The 6,150-nt window shown below is 40.3% G+C and overlaps 1 long non-coding RNA gene across 1 annotated transcript in view; it reads left to right on the top strand.

Annotated features, from left to right (window-relative positions):
• Nucleotides 1-3,582, top strand: part of LOC149132245 (uncharacterized) — a 12,069-nt gene extending 8,487 nt beyond the window's left edge. Inside the window, exon 3 of the long non-coding RNA XR_016244781.1 lies at nt 2,750-3,582. This is a non-coding gene — a long non-coding RNA (uncharacterized LOC149132245). The remainder of the gene's footprint in view (nt 1-2,749) is intronic.
• The last annotated feature ends 2,568 nt before the right edge of the window (nt 3,583-6,150 follow it).

The following is a 6,150-nucleotide window of genomic DNA, read 5'->3' as shown; positions in this document are numbered from 1 at the left end:
GCATTGAAGTGTATTGTGTTTGAATGAAAGAGGGAGCTTGATGAAAGTGCAACATTATTCACTTTAAAATGCTTTTGCGCTAGTCCAGCATTTGTATCATACGAGTAAGGCTGCTTGGTAGTATATTATCAAGTGTTGCACCTTGTGAGTAAATTTCAAGAACATAGTGTACACTAAAAGCAGAAGCAGTCGAATTTCGCTAGCGAGAGAAAGGACGGTACGTTCTGTAGGACCTCCGATATCAAAGCCGCATATGTATACGCAGGTTTGAGCAAGGGTGTTTTAGAAACTCTATCAGTTGCCTGCACATGCAAGTTACCTTTCGCCATGCCAACGATATTTAACCACATTAAAGGCTGCCAAATGAGGCGCTAGCTATCGTTGTAAGCATTGCTCTCAGAACGAAAACAGCCAAAAGCGACACCATGGCGCATCACGCTCATCCTTCTAATAGTTTCGTCAGTCCACCAATTAGCTGAGTCGTTAAAATGCTAGATTCCAAGAAATTAAATGTGGCTTACCATCGCCATTTTGCTCAAGTTGGGGACAGGTAACGGTCAACCTGCGATTGTCGTAAACCCTGCAGAAGGCGCCATGTGTTTTTAAAGAAACAAAACATCCTGTGAAGCACATTCGGTGTTCAGTGGGAAGTCAGGGTAAGTTGCCTGAATTAGATGTCCAGTTCCACGAACTTTGCGTATGTATGCCCGACATGTTCTTTCCTTTCATGGCAAGCATCTATAGCTATATCGATCGTTTCTGACACGTAACGTTGAGGACATGAGTTTAACGAAGGTGTTAGAAAATTGATTGACGCATGTAACTGGTAACTTGGTTGAGATAGTGTATACCTGATACTAGACATAGTGGAGAAGGTGGTAAACAAATCTGGTTTTTCAGGCTTTCTGAGCCATTTAAATCATTCGAAAACTTTTGAAAATGGTATATTTAACCACCTGCTTCTAAAGCAGAAGGTTTTGTTCCAGAATTTCAGGGTTGATCACTACTGGTATTTGTTCGGTGATCAGAGTAAATGATCACCTATAGGAATCATTTTAAATCAACAGGTAGTCACTGAATGGGGTCCACGCTCTTTGTCTGTCACTCTCTCACTCTTTCTCTTTGTTGGAAAACATCCCATTCAAATGCAGGAGGTTTCACAGCAATGGTGCGGGATGACACAAAGATTATGTATTTGCCAGCCTAAGGTATGCTCTTTGACTTCCGAAAGGGACATGTTCCACTGAACAGGCGACTCATCTGCCGCCAACTTGGTTACCTAGAGTGTCCTATAGTATGCCATGGTTCACGATACGTAGATTTCTGCAGAATGGTGTATTTACCTTTTAGAAGGCACGTTCTTTACCCTCTCCACCAAATAACTCGATTCTTGGAATGATCAGTAGTACTGGGTTAAACGAAAACTAAAACTGGGGATATGAATTCTAGAATATAACAAAGCGCTCGCATCCATCTAATATTCAAACGATGCTGTTGGCGGAATAACATTAGCTTTTTATAAATGATTACTGGTGAGAATGAGTAACAAAGTATTCAGAGAAAACCTAAGCGTCGACAAAAGATCAACCAGTTGTTTCTAGAGATCCTCTTACCCAAAGTTATGGAACAACTTTCAGAAACCGTTGGCTAGGTCAGCACTTGATGGTTTGAACCAAACTCTCCCGGTAAGGAACTAACCGACTCCTGAGCTTATCTGAAATGCGTGTTGAGTGACAAAAACAATTCTGCAAGCTTATGTTCAGAATTCTTCATCGTGTCATACAACTACTTTCGCGTGTAAGACAGAGCTTGGCAACCCAGCTTCATCAAGTTTATTACTTCGGCGTCTGTCTTTAATCGCCGAGATCCCAAAGACTTAATTGATGACAGTAACGAAAAAGGTTGCATGTGAACAAAATTGAAAGAACTGATGGCAGACTTTCATCTTCAGCCAACTTTTGATCCACATTCTCGAGATATGTCTTGTTATCGAGTTGATTTGTTGGGATGTGGATGAGAATATGGAAAACGAGCCGAGGAAATGAGCCCACGCACATCACAAATCATGCACCTGGTGAGTACAATTGGTAGAATGCACTACCTTAGGTAGCCAAGGTAATACTGGATCTATGTGGCCCCCTAATTGTCTCTATGTAGCGATCCTTCACTTTCGACATTATGATGTTATTGCGTACACCGTGTAAACCACTCACATTTCATTTCATCTGATTTTCATATAAACCCACACTTGTAATCCGATCATGTACTATCCTACACTATATGTTGTCCATGTGTTACTAATAAGTAAAAATCAATATTATTTTTTCTTCCTTTTTCTTTCTTTCGTCGTTAATCTTTCGTCATTAATCTTTTTTTTTTTATTGTGTACTCTCACTACAAAACCGAGCGCAGCTCTCTTTATCTTGTACACCTACAATATTTTATTTCAACTTCGTATTTTCTATTACATTGATAGTAATTTACGCATTATGTGTGAAATACCTAGTAGTGATATTTCCATTATGGTGTGAATATGTATGAACTTTACTTTGCTTAAGTTACTTTGCTTAATGTATATGCTTGTTTTCTGGCCCTATGTTTGTGAGTGTGTGTGTGTGTGTGTGTGTGTGTGTGTGTGTTTGTGTGTGTGTGTGTGTGTGTGTGTGTGTGTGTGTGTGTGTGTGTGTGTGTTTGTCCATGACCTGAAGTTTTTGTTATGTATTTGTCTGCATTTTAAATCATTCCTCAGGCCTTATCATTATACGAGGAGGCACCCGAAAGTAACCAGAAACGTTCTCTGTGGAACAAGGTCATTGTAGTTCAGGCTTCCGCCACTAGAAACCACTTAATGTGACCCTCAGGCATCTGTCTGCTGACCTGAGTTGTCGAGTAGAGTCACACTGCCACGTGTTGTGCCTGTGTTTTGCAGTGCTTCACTCCTGTTTATCGATTTGTAAAATTGTTTTCTGCTGGAGAAAACAGCAGCCGAAAAAGTTGTCATGCTTCAAACAGCTTACAACGATGCTGACACAAGCAAAAAAAAACAACACAAGTTTGCGAGTAGTTTTCACGCTTTAGGAATGGTTACTTGTCACTTGAAACCAACTTTGTTCAAGACGACTGTTGACCTCCTGAATGAATGAAAACATCATGAAAATTCATGAACTGATCTTGGAGGATCGTCACCTAACAACTGACGAACTTATTGATATGACTGGTGTATCTTGAAGCTTCTGCAGACAAATTTTGAGCGATGAATTGTGAATGAAAAGAGTTGCAGCAAAATCTGTGTCTCACTGAATGCGTTTCGTGAGCTGAAAGGATAGTTGGAAGTTGATCCGGACCTTTTTTCGAAGGTCATCACTGTTGACGAAAAGTAATACTATGAAATTTACTGATATAGAAGAAGGGAAGAAAAAACGACGGAGGCATTAAAAGCATCACTTCACAAGAGTTCCAGCTCTGCTTCGAATAGTGGAAAAGACGTCTGGACCAAAACGTTGCTTCAAATGGAAAATACTTTACAGGCGGTAAAAGTGTAAACATGTAAAACTAAGTGAATAAAATAACATTGCAAAATTCCGATTTCTTTTGGGTACCTCCTCTTATAAGTTGTCTGTTTTCAGCCCTTCATTCTGATTATTTCCATATTGCTATTTCGATATAGGTTTTTGAAGTTGATTTACAGTCTTAATAAGGAGAGTTCATTTGAGAAGAATTAGCAATCAAATTAGCACGATAACTGTTTTGACTATCTCATGATCATTGTTATCATAGTCATCTGTTTTCATCCAGTGTTTATGCTTTAAGCGCTTTATCGTGCCCATGTCTTTTCTATGTATTCTTTTATTTTTGCATAGGTACATGTATTTATTGTTAAAGACTTCATGAAATCGCATTCCAGCATTTTCAATTTTTTAAAAGAAACTTACAATTACAACAAATGCTCATTTTCTTTGATTTTGAATACATTATGTTGTGATATGTGTTCTTCCATTGCATATGTCTGGTTGGAAAAAGTATATATTTTTATGGGTTCGAATTTTTCTTCCATCGGGGTAAGTGTGTTATATACACTCAGATAATTATTGATTTACAGCTTTGATAAGGAGAGTTCGTTTGAGAGGATTTATCCGTCTGTTTCCTGGTGGTCGAGGCATCGCGTGAGGTAGGTCTAGGTTGTCTATACTAACGATCACAATTTTTAGGAGTGATAGCGACGATGTTACACCTTGCAACCTCTTGTATGACATGTATTCGCCATTCTTCCACGGTCACGCCCGCTTCTTCTGCAGCTGTCCGGTCGCCAACCCTTTGCTGCAACTCAGCTCAAGTGAAGTCCCGCTTGACAGCCGCCTTAAAGTCAGAGCACGCCATTTTCGTACAATTAAGAAACAGCGAATAGGGAGATAGAAGTTCCAGACTGATCCAGGGGTCGGCGTCAGTTGGGAGATCGGCACGAGCATGTGGCCACGCATTGTCGGAGATCAAGTAGACGGATTTATCCGCTGGGAACATGTCCGCACATGCTCGAACTGTTTCCGTCAAGAACTCCTCGAAAGAATTTCGTGTAACAGTATCGTTTGCGATGGAGTGGTGAACCAGGTCGATTTCTCCCGACACTGCGAATGTGACGTTGCAGTTTTTCCTACGCTGACGGTTGACAAAGGGGCTCGTCCAATAGACCACCCGGTTCAAATGTTGTACTCACATTCCTCCATGAATACACCATGGCCGAAGATTCCTTCTTCCATGAACCAATGCACATACTCAACGCTTTTCCAGAGCTCTTGGAGTATTTCTTGCATCTGGGACATCTTCGGCCAACTTCATAGTTATCAGCATCCCATTTAGATCTCATGAGTTTGCAGACACGGAACAGGTGGCTTTCCGGGCAATGTCCCTCTCCGTCTGTTGAAGGATTGCGAGTGGGTTGGCATCAATAATCCCTTGAAGCCTGGCTCGCATTTCCTCATCAATCTTAACGCGGTTGGCACCTCCTCTGGGCAACTTGTGGCGCCTCCTAAACCGTAGGTAGGTTGCTACTATGGATCGGGCAGTACTTCTTTTAATGCCAAATGTGTCTGCCATTTGCAGGTAATCGATTTGACGCTCCTCGAAGACGTCAACCAGCCTTGCCCTATCTTCGTCCGATATATGCATGTACCTTACATGTGGCTTTATGATTACAAGTTGGTGTAAGAGAAAGGCATATAAAATGCAACTGATACAGACCGATTACGAATGTTGCAATGCAAAAGACTTTCGTGGACAGAAGAATCACATTCTTCCTTGTAGCTATGACAACGTAATAGAATTTGCATAACAAAACGTCATATAAATTTGTGATTTTTAACATTCACTTCTCAGAATGTGAATAAAAACACACATACGTTGAATTAGTGCTAAATTGAATAAACTTAGAAATAAAACAGTAGCAGCACAATAAAGTGATGGTATGTTGTCAACTTAATGTGACAGTCCCATGAAAGGGAAGAATGCTACTGCTATTTAGCCCTAGGAAACACCGTTTCCTGTTGGCCTTGACACATTTCCTGTGTCTTTATGTTTACAAAGGGGAGACAAGCACCTCCACCCAGCAAAGCCAGCATCCAGAGACTAGTTTCAGAGTCATTACTCATCAACAGTCTGGAGTAAGCATGGCTTGCTAGCTGTCGATGAATAAACTTATTCCGAACTCGAATTTGAATACTCGAAAAGACGCTTCCTAGCATTCCGACTAATTTAATGCTCTCGACGAGTATTTTAATTTGAATGAGGCAAATACTAAATTCATTGACCGAAGTGCGAAATTGAATGATCGAAAAACAAATTTGAATGATTAACTTCATGGAGCTAATTTTTTTCGAAACTTTAAATGACTCGATTATCAAATTGAATGACAAACGTACGAAAATGACTGCAAAACCCTATATTTAGATAGGTTCTTCGTTTCTTTTAGAGTTATATTATCATCTACGGAAACTGATGTTTCGACCTATATCGACTTCCAACTTGCTTACAGGAGAAAATACATTCTCGTCGTTAGTGCCGTAAACGACACCTTCAAGTTGTATCATCTCATTGTATTTCCAGCGGTCACCGTATTCAGATGTTAAGGAGTGGAAAGCTTTTATTGAAGACAAAAAG

This window comes from Octopus bimaculoides, chromosome Z (genome assembly GCF_046866305.1).
Source record: "Octopus bimaculoides isolate indiv1 chromosome Z, ASM4686630v1, whole genome shotgun sequence".
NCBI classification, from domain to species: Eukaryota; Metazoa; Mollusca; class Cephalopoda; order Octopoda; family Octopodidae; genus Octopus; species Octopus bimaculoides.
The sequence above is the reverse complement of the archived record's forward strand: the minus strand, read 5'-3'. Positions and strand labels throughout refer to the sequence as shown.